A 20,903-nucleotide genomic window follows, 5' to 3' on the forward strand; every position below is an offset into this window, starting at 1 on the left:
AAGCAAGTTTATCGTCAATAAGAAACGTACCCGTAACAAGCTCCGGGTCTTCCTGCGCTTCTGTCGCGTTGATGTTGAAAACTCTCTCACGGTTTTACCCATTATTATTTTCTCAATTTGGGCACGTAGTCTTGTAATGGCCCTGCTTCACACATTCGAAACAAGTAATGTGGGCATTATTTATTTCTCTAATTCTGTTATTCTTCGGTTCGTAGACCTCACACTTTTTCGCACTATGACCATTTCTTTTACACTTGGTACAAAATGTCATGCAGAACCCTGGGTGATTCTCTTCACATCTTAGACATTTATTGTTCTGATTGTTGTTGCCATTGTTGTTATTGAGGTTGTTGTTGGTATGTTATAATTGTTGAAACGGTTGTTGTTGGGACGATTGTTGTAGTAGTTGTTGTTGAGATGATTTTTGTTGCGGTTGTTGTTATGAACAAAGGTGCGTTTGTGGTTGTGATTTTTGGGGTTGATTTTTGATACGATAGTTACTATTGTTGTTGTATTCGTGACCCTTGTCACTGGTTTCTTCCCACTTTCTTTTGAGTTGTTTCGTGTTGACCTCATCGACCGCTTGCTTTTTCATTCTTCCTTCGATCTGGTTTACGAGTTTGTGAGCCATTCGACTTGCCTTTTGTATGGAGGCAGGTTCGTTTGAACTCACATCTTCCTGGATTCTTTCTGGTAACCCTTTTACAAATGCGTCAATCTTTTCTTCTTCATCTTCGAACGCTTTTGGACACAATAGGCACAATTATGTGAATCTTCATTCGTACGTGGTAATGTCGAAACCTCGCGTTTGTAATCCTCTAAGCTCTGCCTTGAGCTTATTGACCTCGTTCCTGGGACGATACTTCTCATTTATCAAGTGCTTGAATGCTGACCACGGTAGTGCGTTGATATTGCTTTAAACATACATATAATTCGACGCAATATCATTTATATTTCATCAGCTTTTATCGTTTACTAAGACATTCAAATGTATAAATCGCGAGAAAAACGACAAAAGATAATACGAGCTCGAAGTTTGAAGAAAAGACGATAAACGATGGATTTAAACCAAATATATATCGAGATAACGTTACCCAAATACAAGTTCAAGATGAACAAAGAAGAAGAGTTCAAATAAAAAGTTCCAAGTCGATATACGTAAACACGGGATCAAAAGAGAACAAAACATAAAAAAAAACAAGAAAACTGTCGGCTATTCTTACGCGAATCGTGTAACATTCCACACGAAACGCGTAGTAGTTATACCTTACGCGGATCGTGTGGACTGCTACGTGAAACGCGTAATATCTTGTCCAGAGTCACATTCAAATGCAAATGGGACGGTCGCTTTTTTAGTTTAATATTACTACTGCCATCAACTTTTCAGCTGTACATGGTGTATACACTCAAGTATACCTACTGCACTTCAAATAAAATACTAATTATATTGTGAAGGATGGGATATATATGTACAAGGAGATGTACAGAAGAAAGAGAGACACATAGAGGAGTAGTACACATTTTCAAGAGATACACAAACAAAAACACATATCACAAAATAATTAGCTACTGTCATTTATTTTTTTAGTACTCTGTATCATTCAGTTTCATTTTCAATTCCAAGGTTCAATATTTAGGATAGTTTCAAGTATTAAGGGTGTATTGTTCGTGATTAAGGGTATTATTGTATGCGCAAAAGGGGTGTTATTATTGTAATTTTCTACCGTTTAAAGTAAATGAGAGTGAAGATTTTCGTAAGTATATTCTGTTAAAATTATCGTTATCAGTTTTTATCATTATTATTATGTTTGTATATTTATATTTTTATGTTTCCCGTAGTATAATGAGTAGCTAATTTCCCTAGTGTTTGCTTAGATGTAGAGCCCCTAGTGAAATGGATTGTTATCATTTGTAAAAATTAAAATGTAACTTTAGTATTTTTAACATTGAGCCTAATTGAAAGAACCATTATTATGTATTTGGATGTTTAACCGTTGTCACTTAATTTGTTAGATTAAAATAACGAAAGTTATTTTTATTTATATAAATTAAGCTTCAACATTAAAAGTGATCTAGACGAACTTATAACTAATTTACTAACACTAAATTAAAAAGTAAGGTTCGGTGGTTTGGGGTAATATCACTAGTCATATAATAGTGAAATTGTAAAAAGGGAAACCGTTATGATTTGGGTTTTGGCGAAGGTCAAAACTGGGTTGGATCTCAATTTAAATACTTAAGGACTAGTAACTATCTAAATATAATCCAATGAAAATTAGATTTAATTTAGTTAGTCAAAACTTATTATTTATTCGAAAGGAAAATATAAGTTTTATACTAAACATTTTAATACGAGCTTAAACTTAAAACAATCCATGGACCTAGAGGTGACACATTTAAGTAAACACTCCCATTTATTTTGCTAATTATTATTATTATTATTATTTACGTTTATTTTATTCAGTAAGTAAAACTAAAAAAAATATATACACAACATTATATTTCAGTGTATTCATTACTGTTTTGTCACCTGGATTATAACATACGCGAATCGCATATATCTCTACACGATACGCGTACATATTAAACCATACGCGAAACGCGTATTATACTACACGAAACGCGTAAGTATAATACGGGTACTGTACGAACTAGGTTAAAAATCTAGGGTTTTAATTATTTTATTATTATATTTAAGTTGTTAATTTATAATTATTATAATTTATAATTAGTAATTAGTTTATAACTAGTTAAATATTATAATTCCTATTAATTTATATTAATTTAGTTAAAATATGTTATTTAGTTAATTTAAATAAATTTATATTATAATTGCTCAAAACAAAATTCTAAACAATTAGTTTTATTAAAAAGTTATCATTTTATTAATTATCATTTAGTAATAAACTTATTAGTATGATTTCAATTAATTGACTTTTAAATTAATAATTATAAATAATGTATTCGTATAAATTAATAAGTAGTTCAATTAAATTAGGATTAAATTATATTTTATTATTATTATGTAGTATTATCATTTCCTAATCCAAAACCCCCTTAAAATAAGTTTTACTTCAAAGACTATTAAAAACCATTGAACACTGTCTCCCTGTGGAACGAACCGGATTTACCGACAAACTAAACTACGCGGATAGGACTAGTTGCGTATATGTGTGAAATCAACCTAAAATCATTAAAATACCACATATACAATAAATCAATTCGTGTAACAAAATAACTAAAATCCGTTCATAAATAAAGGTACTGTTTCAACGCATCAACTTTTTGGCGCCGCTGCCGGGGATCAGTTACATTTAAAAGATTTTAATAGACTTTAGGTTATTCTTTTATAGGAATTCATTCCTAGAAAAGCTTTTAATGTTATGATAGAAATTAATGCATGAATTTACGTTCCTCCAACACTGAATTAACTCCTCCATATCCTGAACCCGAAAGAGAATTTCACGAACGCTTAAGAGCTCAAGAAGTAGAATCTCTCGCTGAGGATTTAGAATCACTTTCATTAGATTCTAACTCTGAACCAGATATTCAACAAATCCTAGAACCAGATATGGCTATTACAAATCAAACGATGGAATCATTAATGAAGGCGACAAGAACAGGTCAAGGCCACGCAATCATCCAACCTACGATGACTGACGGCTTTGAAATAAAAGGTCAATTCCTTCACATGGTGACTAATACATGCCAATTCGGTGGAGCTCCAAATGAGGATGCTAACGAGCATCTTCGTAAGTTTGTAAGCATTTGCAAACTATTTAAAATTAAGGATGTCTCCGATGAAGTCGCATGTTTGAAAATCTTTCCATGGTCCTTAAAAGACGATGCAAGAGATTGGCTAGACTCATTACCAGAAGGTTATATCGAAAACTGGAATGACATGATGGACAAATTTTTGTCAGAATTCTTCCCTGCTTCAAAAGCAGCAAAATTGCAAAGTGATATAAATCACTTCAAACAAAAGCTTAACGAAACCCTTTATGAAGCTTGGACCCGATTCAACAAAATGCTTAGGGTATGTCCTCAACACGGGTTGAATACATTCCAAAAAGTCCAAATATTTTATAAAGGAGTAAATGTTGCTACTAGAAAAGATATCGATGTTGCAGCCGGTGGTACGATAATGAAGAAAACACCAGAAGACGCTCACACAATCATTGCCGATATAGCAGCACATTCCCATAATTGGCATCAAGAGATAGAATTCTCTAGATCATCAACCGTTGCTAATATCGAAAGCAATGATGAAATTGCTTCGTTAAAAGTACAAATGGCAAATCAAGCAAGACAAATTGAGAAAGTAACCAAGGAAATGCATGCTATCAGGGTAGGATGTGAAATGTGCCAAGGCCCCCACCTTACTAGAGAATGTGATAAAACAACGATGGAAGAACAAGCAAATTTCCTAGGTTACTTGCGAAAAGGTGAAATGAATTTCAATGATTTTCCAGCGATAGAAGCAAATAACCGAAAATATCCTCCAATTAACAACTATCAAACAGGAGGACCTTCAGGTTTTAATAATAATAACTATCAAGGAGGAAATCCGGTTTACCAAAATAACCGAAATTTCCAAAATCAAAATCAAAATCAAAGAAATCCACCACCAGGTTACAATAACCTAAATAACCGAAATCAACCTCAACGAATTTATCAAAATAATTTCCAACAAAATCAACCACAACCACAAGCACTTATACAACCACAACCCGAGAAGAAATCCAGTTTAGAAGATCTCTTAAGAGATTTTATGGTTAAACACGAGCAAACTGCGGAAATTCAAACTCAACAAATTCGAAACCAACAAGCTACGATTTAGAATTTAGAAAGAGATGTTGGAAGGATCTCACAGTTACTATCAGAGAGGCCACCAGGCGCTCTCCCCTCAAATACTCAAGTGAATCCTAACAACAATCAAACAAGGAATGAGCATGTAAATGCTATAACTACTAGAAGTGGTTTAACTGTTAACCCAGAAACTAGTAAGACCTTAGAAGTTCCTTTATCTTCTTCTAGTTTACAAGAACCTGTTGATATAGATGAACATGTTGAGAAAGAACAAGAGAAAGATGATCCACCTGAGATCATATCAAAGAAAATTGAAGAACCACCATTGAAGGTGCACAAAGCACCTATTCCATACCCGAAAGCATTAAAGAAAGACAAACTCGCGAGCCAATATCAAAAATTTGCAGATATGATCAAGCAAATTAGCACTAACATGCCACTCGCAGAAGTTCTTATGAAATGTCCCGTTCTTATTGATTAAAAATGTTCCATATTAATTGATTTCGTTGCGAGGTTTTGACCTCTATATGAGACGTTTTTCAAAGACTGCATTCATTTTTAAAACAAACCATAACCTTTATTTCATAAATAAAGGTTTAAAAAGCTTTACGTAGATTATCAAATAATGATAATCTAAAATATCCTGTTTACACACGACCATTACATAATGGTTTACAATACAAATATGTTACATCAAAATCAGTTTCTTGAATGCAGTTTTTACACAATATCATACAAACATGGACTCCAAATCTTGTCCTTATTTTAGTATGCAACAGCGGAAGCTCTTAATATTCACCTGAGAATAAACATGCTTTAAACGTCAACAAAAATGTTGGTGAGTTATAGGTTTAACCTATATATATCAAATCGTAACAATAGACCACAAGATTTCATATTTCAATACACATCCCATACATAGAGATAAAAATCATTCATATGGTGAACACCTGGTAACCGACAATAACAAGATGCATATATAAGAATATCCCCATCATTCCGGGACACCCTTCGAATATGATATAAATTTCGAAGTACTAAAGCATCCGGTACTTTGGATGGGGTTTGTTAGGCCCAATAGATCTATCTTTAGGATTCGCGTCAATTAGGGTGTCTGTTCCCTAATTCTTAGATTACCAGACTTAATAAAAAGGGGCATATTCGATTTCGATAATTCAACCATAGAATGTAGTTTCACGTACTAGTGTCTATTTTGTAAATCATTTATAAAACCTGCATGTATTCTCATCCCAAAAATATTAGATTTTAAAAGTGGGACTATAACTCACTTTCACAGATTTTTACTTCGTCGGGAAGTAAGACTTGGCCACTGGTTGATTCACGAACCTATAACAATATATACATATATATCAAAGTATGTTCAAAATATATTTACAACACTTTTAATATATTTTGATGTTTTAAGTTTATTAAGTCAGCTGTCCTCGTTAGTAACCTACAACTAGTTGTCCACAGTTAGATGTACAGAAATAAATCGATAAATATTATCTTGAATCAATCCACGACCCAGTGTATACGTATCTCAGTATTGATCACAACTTAAACTATATATATTTTGGAATCAGCCTCAACCCTGTATAGCTAACTCCAACATTCACATATAGAGTGTCTATGGTTGTTCCGAAATATATATAGATGTGTCGACATGATAGGTCGAAACGTTGTATACGTGTCTATGGTATCTCAAGATTACATAATATACAATACAAGTTGATTAAGTTATGGTTGGAATAGATTTGTTACCAATTTTCACGTAGCTAAAATGAGAAAAATTATCCAATCTTGTTTTACCCATAACTTCTTCATTTTAAATCCGTTTTGAGTGAATCAAATTGCTATGGTTTCATATTGAACTCTATTTTATGAATCTAAACAGAAAAAGTATAGGTTTATTTTCGGAAAAATAAGTTACAAGTCATTTTTGTAAAGGTAGTCATTTCAGTCGAAAGAACGACGTCTAGATGACCATTTTAGAAAACATACTTCCACTTTGAGTTTAACCATAATTTTTGGATATAGTTTCATGTTCATAATAAAAATCATTTTCTCAGAATAACAACTTTTAAATCAAAGTTTATCATAGTTTTTAATTAACTAACCCAAAACAGCCCGCGGTGTTACTACGACGGCGTAAATCCGGTTTTACGGTGTTTTTCGTGTTTCCAGGTTTTAAATCATTAAGTTAGCATATCATATAGATATAGAACATGTGTTTAGTTGATTTTAAAAGTCAAGTTAGAAGGATTAACTTTTGTTTGCGAACAAGCTTAGAATTAACTAAACTATGTTCTAGTGATTACAAGTTTAAACCTTCGAATAAGATAGCTTTATATGTATGAATCGAATGATGTTATGAACATCATTACTACCTTAATTTCCTTGGATAAGCCTACTGGAAAAGAGAAAAATGGATCTAGCTTCAATGGATCCTTGGATGGCTCGAAGTTCTTGAAGCAGAATCATGACACGAAAACAAGTTCAAGTAAGATCATCACTTGAAATAAGATTGTTATAGTTATAGAAATTGAAAAAAAGTTTGAATATGATTATTACCTTGTATTAGAATGATAACCTACTATAAGAAACAAAGATTTCTTGAGGTTGGATGATCACCTTACAAGATTGGAAGTGAGCTAGCAAACTTGAAAGTATTCTTGATTTTATGAAACTAGAACTTTTGGAATTTATGAAGAACACTTAGAACTTGAAGATAGAACTTGAGAGAGATCAATTAGATGAAGAAAATTGAAGAATGAAAGTGTTTGTAGGTGTTTTTGGTCGTTGGTGTATGGATTAGATATAAAGGATATGTAATTTTGTTTTCATGTAAATAAGTCATGAATGATTACTCATATTTTTGTAATTTTATGAGATATTTCATGCTAGTTGCCAAATGATGGTTCCCACATGTGTTAGGTGACTCACATGGTCTGCTAAGAGCTGATCATTGGAGTGTATATACCAATAGTACATACATCTAAAAGCTGTGTATTGTACGAGTACGAATACGGGTGCATACGAGTAGAATTGTTGATGAAACTGAACGAGGATGTAATTGTAAGCATTTTTGTTAACTAGAAGTATTTTGATAAGTGTATTGAAGTCTTTCAAAAGTGTATAAATACATATTAAAACACTACATGTATATACATTTTAACTGAGTCGTTAAGTCATCGTTAGTCGTTACATGTAAGTGTTGTTTTGAAACCTTTAGGTTAACGATCTTGTTAAATGTTGTTAACCCAATGTTTATAATATCAAATGAGATTTTAAATTATTATATTATCATGATATTATCATGTATGAATATCTCTTAATATGATATATATACATTAAATGTCTTTACAACGATAATCGTTACATATATGTCTCGTTTAAAAATCATTAAGTTAGTAGTCTTGTTTTTACATATGTAGTTCATTGTTAATATACTTTATGATATGTTTTCTTATCATAGTATCATGTTAACTATATATATATATATATCCATATATATGTCATCATATAGTTTTTACAAGTTTTAACGTTCGTGAATCACCGATCAACTTGGGTGGTCAATTGTCTATATGAAACATATTTCAATTAATCAAGTCTTAACAAGTTTGATTGCTTAACATGTTGGAAACATTTAATCATGTAAATATCAATCTCAATTAATATATATAAACATGGAAAAGTTCGGGTCACTACAGTACCTACCCGTTAAATAAATTTCGTCCCGAAATTTTAAGCTGTTGAAGGTGTTGACGAATCTTCTGGAAATAGATGCGGGTATTTCTTCTTCATCTGATCTTCACGCTCCCAGGTGAACTCGGGTCCTCTACGAGCATTCCATCGAACCTTAACAATTGGTATCTTGTTTTGCTTAAGTCTTTTAACCTCACGATCGATTATTTCGACGGGTTCTTCGATGAATTGAAGTTTTTCGTTGATTTGGATTTCATCTAACGGAATAGTGAGATCTTCTTTAGCAAAACATTTCTTCAAATTCGAGACGTGGAAAGTGTTATGTACAGCCGCGAGTTGTTGAGGTAACTCTAGTCGGTAAGCTACTGGTCCGACACGATCAATAATCTTGAATGGTCCAATATACCTTGGATTTAATTTCCCTCGTTTACCAAATCGAACAACGCCTTTCCAAGGTGCAACTTTAAGCATGACCATCTCTCCAATTTCAAATTCTATATCTTTTCTTTTAATGTCAGCGTAGCTCTTTTGTCGACTTTGGGTGGTTTTCAACCGTTGTTGAATTTGGATGATCTTCTCGGTAGTTTCTTGTATAATCTCCGGACCCGTAATCTGTCTATCCCCCACTTCACTCCAACAAATCGAAGACCTGCACTTTCTACCATAAAGTGCTTCAAACGGCGCCATCTCAATGCTTAAATGGTAGCTGTTGTTGTAGGAAAATTCTGCTAACGGTAGATGTCGATCCCAACTGTTTCCGAAATCAATAACACATGCTCGTAGCATGTCTTCAAGCGTTTGTATCGTCCTTTCGCTCTGCCCATCAGTTTGTGGATGATAGGCAGTACTCATGTCTAGACGAGTTCCTAATGCTCGCTGTAATGTCTGCCAGAATCTTGAAATAAATCTGCCATCCCTATCAGAGATAATAGAGATTGGTATTCCATGTCTGGAGACGACTTCCTTCAAATACAGTCGTGCTAACTTCTCCATCTTGTCATCTTCTCTTATTGGTAGGAAGTGTGCTGATTTGGTGAGACGATCAACTATTACCCAAATAGTATCAAAACCACTTGCAGTCCTTGGCAATTTAGTGATGAAATCCATGGTAATGTTTTCCCATTTCCATTCCGGGATTTCGGGTTGTTGAAGTAGACCTGATGGTTTCTGATGCTCAGCTTTGACCTTAGAACACGTCAAACATTCTCCTACGTATTTAGCAACATCGGCTTTCATACCCGGCCACCAAAAATGTTTCTTGAGATCCTTGTACATCTTCCCCGTTCCAGGATGTATTGAGTATCTGGTTTTATGAGCTTCTCTAAGTACCATTTCTCTCATATCTCCAAATTTTGGTACCCAAATCCTTTCAGCCCTATACCGGGTTCCGTCTTCCCGAATATTAAGATGCTTCTCCGATCCTTTGGGTATTTCATCCTTTAAAATTCCCTCTTTTAAAACTCCTTGTTGCGCCTCCTTTATTTGAGTAGTAATGTTATTATGAATCATTATATTCATAGATTTTACTCGAATGGGTTCTCTGTCCTTCCTGCTCAAGGCATCGGCTACCACATTTGCCTTTCCCGGATGGTAACGAATCTCAAAGTCGTAATCATTCAATAATTCAATCCACCTACGCTGCCTCATATTCAGTTGTTTCTGATTAAATATGTGTTGAAGACTTTTGTGGTCGGTATATATAATACTTTTGACCCCATATAAGTAGTGCCTCCAAGTCTTTAATGCAAAAACAACCGCGCCTAATTCCAAATCATGCGTCGTATAATTTTGTTCGTGAATCTTCAATTGTCTAGACGCATAAGCAATCACCTTCGTTCGTTGCATTAATACACAACCGAGACCTTGCTTTGATGCATCACAATAAATCACAAAATCATCATTCCCTTCAGGCAATGACAATATAGGTGCCGTAGTTAGCTTTTTCTTCAATAACTGAAACGCTTTCTCTTGTTCATCATTCCATTCAAATTTCTTCCCTTTATGCGTTAATGCAGTCAAGGGTTTTGCTATTCTGGAAAAGTCTTGGATGAACCTTCTGTAGTAACCAGCTAGTCCTAAAAACTGGCGTATGTGTTTCGGAGTTTTCGGGGTTTCCCACTTTTCAACAGTTTCTATCTTTGCCGGATCCACCTTAATACCTTCTTTGTTCACTATGTGACCGAGGAATTGAACTTCTTCCAACCAAAATGCACACTTTGAAAACTTAGCGTACAATTCTTCCTTCCTCAATACTTCTAACACCTTTCTCAAATGTTCACCGTGTTCTTGGTCATTCTTTGAGTAAATAAGTATGTCATCAATGAAAACAATGACAAACTTGTCAAGGTATGGTCCACACACTCGGTTCATAAGGTCCATGAACACAGCTGGTGCATTAGTTAAACCAAACGGCATGACCATAAACTCGTAATGACCGTAACGTGTTCTGAAAGCAGTCTTTGGAATATCATCTTCTTTCACCCGCATTTGATGATACCCGGAACGTAAGTCAATCTTTGAATAAACAGACGAGCCTTGTAGTTGATCAAATAAGTCGTCGATTCTCGGTAGTGGGTAGCGGTTCTTGATGGTAAGTTTGTTCAACTCTCGGTAGTCGATACACAACCTGAATGTACCATCTTTCTTCTTGACAAACAAAACAGGAGCTCCCCACGGTGATGTGCTTGGTCGAATGAAACCACGCTCTAAAAGTTCTTGTAATTGGCTTTGCAGTTCTTTCATCTCGCTGGGTGCGAGTCTGTAAGGAGCACGAGCTATTGGTGCAGCTCCTGGTACAAGATCTATTTGAAATTCAACGGATCGATGTGGGGGTAATCCCGGTAATTCTTTTGGAAATACATCGGGAAATTCTTTTGCAATGGGAACATCATTGATGCTCTTTTCTTCAGTTTGTACTTTCTCGACGTGTGCTAGAACAGCATAGCAACCTTTTCTTATTAGTTTTTGTGCCTTCAAATTACTAATAAGATGTAGCTTCGTGTTGCCCTTTTCTCCGTACACCATTAAGGGTTTTCCTTTTTCTCGTATAATGCGAATTGCATTTTTGTAACAAACGATCTCCGCTTTCACTTCTTTCAACCAGTCCATACCGATTATCACATCAAAACTCCCTAACTCTACTGGTATCAAATCAATCTTAAATGTTTCGCTAACCAGTTTAATTTCTCGATTCCGACATATATTATCTGCTGAAATTAATTTACCATTTGCTAATTCGAGTAAAAATTTACTATCCAAAGGCGTCAATGGACAACTTAATTTAGCACAAAAATCTCTACTCATATAGCTTCTATCCGCACCCGAATCAAATAAAACGTAAGCAGATTTATTGTCAATAAGAAATGTACCCGTAACAAGCTCCGGGTCTTCCTGTGCCTCTACCGCATTAATATTGAAAACTCTTCCACGGCCTTGTCCATTCGTGTTCTCCTGGTTCGGGCAATTTCTAATAATGTGGCCTGGTTTTCCACATTTATAACAAACTACATTGGCATAACTTGCTCCGACACTACTTGCTCCGCCATTACTCGTTCCGACACCATTTGTTCCTTTCGTTCTATTAACCCCTGGTCCGTAGACCTCACACTTCGCCGCGCTATGACCATTTCTTTTACACTTGTTGCAAAATTTGGTGCAGAACCCCGAGTGATTCTTTTCACACCTTTGGCATAGCTGCTTCTGATTGTTGTTGTTGTTGCGGTTATTATTGTTGTTGGGATGATTGTTGTAGTTGCTGTTGTTGTTGTTGTTGTTGGGCCGTTTGTTGTAGTTGCGATTGATGTTGCGATTGTTGGGATAATTGTTGCGATTATTGTTGTAATTGCTGTTGTTGTTGTATTGGTGATTCTTATCACCGTTTTCCTCCCACTTTCTTTTGACTTGCTTCACATTGGCCTCTTCAGCAGTCTGTTCTTTAATTCTTTCTTCAATCTGGTTCACTAGTTTGTGAGCCATTCTACATGCCTGTTGTATGGAGGCGGGCTCGTGTGAACTTATATCTTCTTGGATTCTTTCCGGTAATCCTTTCACAAACGCGTCGATCTTCTCTTCCTCATCTTCGAATGCTCCCGGACACAATAGGCACAATTCTGTGAATCGTCTTTCGTACGTGGTAATATCAAATCCTTGGGTTCGTAACCCTCTAAGTTCTGTCTTGAGCTTATTGACCTCGGTTCTGGGACGGTACTTCTCATTCATCAAGTGCTTGAATGCTGACCACGGTAGTGCGTACGCATCATCTTGTCCCACTTGCTCTAGATAGGTATTCCACCATGTTAACGCAGAACCTGTGAAGGTATGCGTAGCGTACTTCACTTTGTCCTCTTCAGTACACTTACTTATGGCAAACACCGATTCAACCTTCTCGGTCCACCGTTTCAATCCGATCGGTCCTTCGGTTCCATCAAATTCCAAAGGTTTGCAGGCAGTGAATTCTTTGTAGGTGCATCCTACACGATTTCCTGTACTGCTAGATCCAAGGTTATTGTTGGTATGTAGCGCAGCCTGTACTGCGGCTATGTTTGAAGCTAGAAAAGTACGGAATTCCTCTTCATTCATATTCACGGTGTGTCGAGTAGTCGGTGCCATTTCCTTCAAAATAGTTAAATGGAACAAGTTAATCATACAGAATATTAAGAGTACTTAATAGTATTTCGTAGCATAATATGAACTCATTTATAAAAGCTTTTTCTTCATATTAGCGTTTTATAAGTTTAAATTCGGGTAGTACCTACCCGTTAAGTTCATACTTAGTAGCTAATATACAATTCAACTACTACAATTCTATATGAAAAACTGATTATAATAATATTTCGCGTTCAAACTTTTATACAATATTTTACAAACTTACAATACCGCTTATTTTACATAAAGCATGAAATATAGCACACAATAACTTTGATACAAGATAGTTGTGAAGACAATTCTAGCTAGTACACAATTCGTTCAGCAAAGGCAATAAAGACACGTAATTCATACGTCCAGAAACAAGTCATGCATTCTGGTTTTACTAGGACTACTTCCCATCCTTGGTCTTGTGCAACATAACCGTTATGGCCGTTGATAAGACAGCGTGTTGTAACGTCATCAAAGGGACGAGGGTTACGTAATGTCCAACAGTCCCGTAATAATCTAAAAACCTCATTTCTTACCCCAATTACCGACTCCGTCACTTGTGGAAACGTTTTGTTTAATAGTTGTAGCCCGATGTTCTTGTTCTCACTTTGGTGAGAAGCGAACATTACTAATCCGTAAGCATAACATGCTTCTTTATGTTGCATGTTAGCTGCTTTTTCTAAATCACGAAGTCCAATATTCGGATATATTGAGTCAAAATAATTTCTTAACCCGTTGCGTAAAATAGCATTTGGGTTCCCCGCAATATATGCGTCAAAGTAAACACATCGTAACTTATGGGTTTCCCAATGTGATATCCCCCATCTTTCAAACGAAAGTCTCTTATAAACCAAGACATTCTTGGAACGTTCTTCGAATGTCTTACAAACTGATCTCGCCTTAAATAGTTGTGCCGAAGAATTCTGGCCGACTCTAGACAAGATTTCATCAATCATGTCTCCGGGTAGGTCTCTTAAAATATTGGGTTGTCTATCCATTTTGTGTTTTTAAACTGTAAAATAGACAAGAGTTAGATTCATAAAAAAATACTTATTAATACAAGCAATTTTTACATATATCATAAAGCATAAGAACACTATATTACATATATTACACCACACGAATACAACTATCTTATTCCGACTCGCTCGTTTCTTCTTCTTCGGTTTTGGTTCGTTTTGCCAAGTTTCTAGGGATATATGATGTTCCCCTAATACGAGCCGTCGTTGTCCACATTGGTTTAGAAAAACCTGGTGGTTTAGAGGTTCCCGGGTCATTGTTACAACTTAAGGACTTCGGGGGTTGACGATACATATAAAGTTCATCGGGATTGGAATTAGATTTCTCTATTTTTATGCCCTTTCCCTTATTATTTTCTTTTGCCTTTTTAAATTCAGTTGGGGTAATTTCTATAACATCATCGGAATTCTCGTCGGAATCCGATTCATCGGAGAATTGGTAATCCTCCCAATATTTTGCTTCCTTGGCGGAAACACCATTGACCATAATTAACTTTGGTTGGTTGGTTGAGGATTTTCTTTTACTTAACCGTTTTATTATTTCCCCCACCGGTTCTATTTCTTCATCCGGTTCCGATTCTTCTTCCGGTTCCGACTCTTCTTCCGGTTCCTCTTCGGGAACTTGTGAATCAGTCCACAAATCATTCCAATTTACATTTGACTCTTCATTATTATTAGGTGAGTCAATGGGACTTGTTCTAGAGGTAGACATCTATCACATAATATCAAACACGTTAAGAGATTAATATATCACATAATATTCATATGTTAAAAATATATAGTTTCCAACAAAAATGTTAAGCAATCATTTTTAAAGAAAACACGGTCGAAGTCCAGACTCACTAATGCATCCTAACAAACTCGATAAGACACACTAATGCAAATTTTCTGGTTCTCTAAGACCAACGCTCTGATACCAACTGAAATGTCCCGTTCTTATTGATTAAAAACGTTCCATATTAATTGATTTCGTTGCGAGGTTTTGACCTCTATATGAGACGTTTTTCAAAGACTGCATTCATTTTTAAAACAAACCATAACCTTTATTTCATAAATAAAGGTTTAAAAAGCTTTACGTAGATTATCAAATAATGATAATCTAAAATATCCTGTTTACATACGACCATTACATAATGGTTTACAATACAAATATGTTACATCGAAATCAGTTTCTTGAATGCAGTTTTTACACAATATCATACAAACATGGACTCCAAATCTTGTCCTTATTTTAGTATGCAACAGCGGAAGCTCTTAATATTCACCTGAGAATAAACATGCTTTAAACGTCAACAAAAATGTTGGTGAGTTATAGGTTTAACCTATATATATCAAATCGTAACAATAGACCACAAGATTTCATATTTCAATACACATCTCATACATAGAGATAAAAATCATTCATATGGTGAACACCTGGTAACCGACAATAACAAGATGCATATATAAGAATATCCCCATCATTCCGGGACACCCTTCGGATATGATATAAATTTCGAAGTACTAAAGCATCCGGTACTTTGGATGGGGTTTGTTAGGCCCAATAGATCTATCTTTAGGATTCGCGTCAATTAGGGTGTCTGTTCCCTAATTCTTAGATTACCAGACTTAATAAAAAGGGGCATATTCGATTTCGATAATTCAACCATAGAATGTAGTTTCACGTACTTGTGTCTATTTTGTAAATCATTTATAAAACCTGCATGTATTCTCATCCCAAAAATATTAGATTTTAAAAGTGGGACTATAACTCACTTTCACAGATTTTTACTTCGTCGGGAAGTAAGACTTGGCCACTGGTTGATTCACGAACCTATAACAATATATACATATATATCAAAGTATGTTCAAAATATATTTACAACACTTTTAATATATTTTGATGTTTTAAGTTTATTAAGTCAGCTGTCCTCGTTAGTAACCTACAACTAGTTGTCCACAGTTAGATGTACAGAAATAAATCGATAAATATTATCTTGAATCAATCCACGACCCAGTGTATACGTATCTCAGTATTGATCACAACTCAAACTATATATATTTTGGAATCAACCTCAACCCTGTATAGCTAACTCCAACATTCACATATAGAGTGTCTATGGTTGTTCCGAAATATATATAGATGTGTCGACATGATAGGTCGAAACGTTGTATACGTGTCTATGGTATCTCAAGATTACATAATATACAATACAAGTTGATTAAGTTATGGTTGGAATAGATTTGTTACCAATTTTCACGTAGCTAAAATGAGAAAAATTATCCAATCTTGTTTTACCCATAACTTCTTCATTTTAAATCCGTTTTGAGTGAATCAAATTGCTATGGTTTCATATTGAACTCTATTTTATGAATCTAAACAGAAAAAGTATAGGTTTATTGTCGGAAAAATAAGTTACAAGTCGTTTTTGTAAAGGTAGTCATTTCAGTCGAAAGAACGACGTCTAGATGACCATTTTAGAAAACATACTTCCACTTTGAGTTTAACCATAATTTTTGGATATAGTTTCATGTTCATAATAAAAATCATTTTCTCAGAATAACAACTTTTAAATCAAAGTTTATCATAGTTTTTAATTAACTAACCCAAAACAGCCCGCGGTGTTACTACGACGGCGTAAATCCGGTTTTACGGTGTTTTTCGTGTTTCCAGGTTTTAAATCATTAAGTTAGCATATCATATAGATATAGAACATGTGTTTAGTTGATTTTAAAAGTCAAGTTAGAAGGATTAACTTTTGTTTGCGAACAAGCTTAGAATTAACTAAACTATGTTCTAGTGATTACAAGTTTAAACCTTCGAATAAGATAGCTTTATATGTATGAATCGAATGATGTTATGAACATCATTACTACCTTAATTTCCTTGGATAAACCTACTGGAAAAGAGAAAAATGGATCTAGCTTCAATGGATCCTTGGATGGCTCGAAGTTCTTGAAGCAGAATCATGACACGAAAACAAGTTCAAGTAAGATCATCACTTGAAATAAGATTGTTATAGTTATAGAAATTGAACCAAAGTTTGAATATGATTATTACCTTGTATTAGAATGATAACCTACTGTAAGAAACAAAGATTTCTTGAGGTTGGATGATCACCTTACAAGATTGGAAGTGAGCTAGCAAACTTGAAAGTATTCTTGATTTTATGAAACTAGAACTTTTGGAATTTATGAAGAACACTTAGAACTTGAAGATAGAACTTGAGAGAGATCAATTAGATGAAGAAAATTGAAGAATGAAAGTGTTTGTAGGTGTTTTTGGTCGTTGGTGTATGGATTAGATATAAAGGATATGTAATTTTGTTTTCATGTAAATAAGTCATGAATGATTACTCATATTTTTGTAATTTTATAAGATATTTCATGCTAGTTGCCAAATGATGGTTCCCACATGTGTTAGGTGACTCACATGGGCTGCTAAGAGCTGATCATTGGAGTGTATATACCAATAGTACATACATCTAAAAGCTGTGTATTGTACGAGTACGAATACGGGTGCATACGAGTAGAATTGTTGATGAAACTGAACGAGGATGTAATTGTAAGCATTTTTGTTAAGTAGAAGTATTTTGATAAGTGTATTGAAGTCTTTCAAAAGTGTATAAATACATATTAAAACACTACATGTATATACATTTTAACTGAGTCGTTAAGTCATCGTTAGTCGTTACATGTAAGTGTTGTTTTGAAACCTTTAGGTTAACGATCTTGTTAAATGTTGTTAACCCAATGTTTATAATATCAAATGAGATTTTAAATTATTATATTATCATGATATTATCATGTATGAATATCTCTTAATATGATATATATACATTAAATGTCTTTACAACGATAATCGTTACATATATGTCTCGTTTAAAAATCATTAAGTTAGTAGTCTTGTTTTTACATATGTAGTTCATTGTTAATATACTTTATGATATGTTTTCTTATCATAGTATCATGTTAACTATATATATATATATCCATATATATGTCATCATATAGTTTTTACAAGTTTTAACGTTCGTGAATCACCGATCAACTTGGGTGGTCAATTGTCTATATGAAACATATTTCAATTAATCAAGTCTTAACAAGTTTGATTGCCTAACATGTTGGAAACATTTAATCATGTAAATATCAATCTCAATTAATATATATAAACATGGAAAAGTTCGGGTCACTACATCTTAGGGGTGCGCCAAATTATGGAAGGTTTATTAAGGATCTCATAGCCGATAAAGGTAAATATGAAGAAGTTTCAACCACATTCCTCAATGAGGAATGCTCAGCAATTTTGCAAAAGCAAAAGATGCCGCCGAAACTCGGAGATCCTGGTAGTTTCATTATTCTGTGTCTGATGGGAGATTCAGTAATGTACGATGCATTAGCTGACTTAGGCGCAAGTATCAATCTTATGCCACACTCCTTATACTTAAAACTAAACCTAGGTGATCTAAAACCAACTAGGATGTGTATACGCCTAGCAGATAGAACTTTTAACTATCCTATTGGTATTGCCGAAAACCTACCAGTTAAAGTCAATCATTTAATCTTTCCTGCCGACTTCGTTGTCCTCGAAATGGAAGAAGATAGCATGGTTCCCCTAATTCTAGGGCGACCATTTTTAAATACCGCTGACGCAATTGTGCGTGTTAAAGACAAAAAGTTTAGTCTAGGTGTAGGGGAAGATAGAGTTACCCTAAACATATATAAAGCTATGAAACAACCTATCTCTTTCGATGACGAATGTTATAAGGTAGATATTGTTGATTGTTGTGTCGAAAAAGAATTACTAAATGTTGACACCTCGAACTTCACCTCAGTGAGTGAAGGTGATGAATCCGATGTAGAACTTGAACTTGACGAATTATTAAAAGTAGTAATCGATGAAGATTGCTGTGAGGAAGAAATTCTCAAGGAAGATGAACCTTTTGAAGAAATTACTGATGGTAACAGGTTCCGAATAAAATCTTCCTTGGAAGAACCGCCAACCTTGGAACTTAAAGAACTCCCGGAACATTTGGAGTATGCTTTTCTTCAAGGTACGTCACAATTACCTGTTATAATTTCATCAAAACTTTCCGATAACGAAAAGAGTAGGTTAATGTCCGTTCTAAAAACTCATAAGAAAGCAATTGCATGGAAAACAACCGATATTCTGGGGATTAATCCAGCTTATTGTACTCATAAGATTCTAATGGAAGAAGATTTTAAACTCGTGGTACAAAGGCAACGAAGGTTAAACCCTAACATGAAAGAAGTTGTCAAGAAGGAGGTTATCAAGTTACTTGATGCCGGGTTAATATACCTTATATCCGATAGCCCATGGGTTAGTCCTGTACAAGTAGTACCCAAGAAAGGAGGTACAACTGTCGTTCTTAATGATGATAATGAACCTGTTACTACAAGAACAGTCACTGGCAGGATAGTCTGTATAGACTACCGTCGTTTAAACGACGCCACAAGGAAAGATCATTTCCCACTTCCTTATATTGACCAAATGCTAGAACGTTTAGCGGGAAAAGAATGTTATTGTTTCCTTGATGGATTCTCCGGTTATTTTCAAATTCCCATTGATCCAAAAGACCAAGACAAGACAACATTTACTTGTCCATTTGGTACATTCGCATACCGACGAATGCCGTTCGGATTATGTGTAATGACCCGGAATTTTCTGACCAAATTATACTTATGAGATTAATATTTACATAAATTAAACCATACCAACATGATAAGCAATCCAAATTGTCGAGACTTGTGTTTTTGAAAAGAGTTTTACACAACGTTTGACCGTCCAATATGACCGATGATATCACGAACTATATAACATACGATAATTATACGTTTGTGTATATATATGTATTTATATATATTTAACATGATTTAAGGATGGTTTAACATCTCATTGTGTACTAATGACAATGAGTTATAAGTATATTTTGAAACTACTAACTTAAGTTTTCAAAACGATAACTATACGTAACATTCTTTGATATATATACTTATAATCTATAATGCTTATACATGTATCGTATATATAATTTATTTAATCACTTTTTAAGGACTTAAATACATAAAACAATACAAGTATATTCACAAAAGATAGCTATATTTGAATTCTCGTTCCGTTTCCTCAAGATTTCTATACGTATATCTAGGGTATATGTACCCGTATCATACCCAGCTTCTATACGTATTTACTATTGGTATATACACATCAAATCAACATCCTAATCAACATTATTACTGCCCTAGATATGAGGTAACTAGGATTTTTCAAGTAGTATGAATTATTAGTAAGAAAACAAAATTAGGAATCCTTTTCTTTCTTTATAAACTAAAAACCTTTTTATAAATGAACACCATTTCTTCACTCCATTTTCTCATACCTACACCCTCATTTCTCTCTCAAAATACTCCTAACTTCATACTTGATCATCTCCAAGTATTTTCCCCATCATTTAGCTTCAATTACAAGCCTTAAACACCATAAGAAAACTCTTTCAAGAACATATCAAAATAACCACCCATTTGAAGAAGTTTACTTCCAACCTTTTGATCTAACTCCACCACTCTTTGATTCCAAGATTATTTCTTATCTTTTACAGTAACTTTGTCCAAGTAACTTGAGGTAGTAACCTTGTTCATAATCTTATTCAATTCATATTCATATAGCTATCTTATTTTGTGGTATAAAATTTTAACAACAAGAACATGGTTTGAATGATTTCAAACTTGTTC

The sequence above is a fragment of the Rutidosis leptorrhynchoides genome, chromosome 5 (genome assembly GCF_046630445.1).
Source record: "Rutidosis leptorrhynchoides isolate AG116_Rl617_1_P2 chromosome 5, CSIRO_AGI_Rlap_v1, whole genome shotgun sequence".
NCBI classification, from domain to species: Eukaryota; Viridiplantae; Streptophyta; class Magnoliopsida; order Asterales; family Asteraceae; genus Rutidosis; species Rutidosis leptorrhynchoides.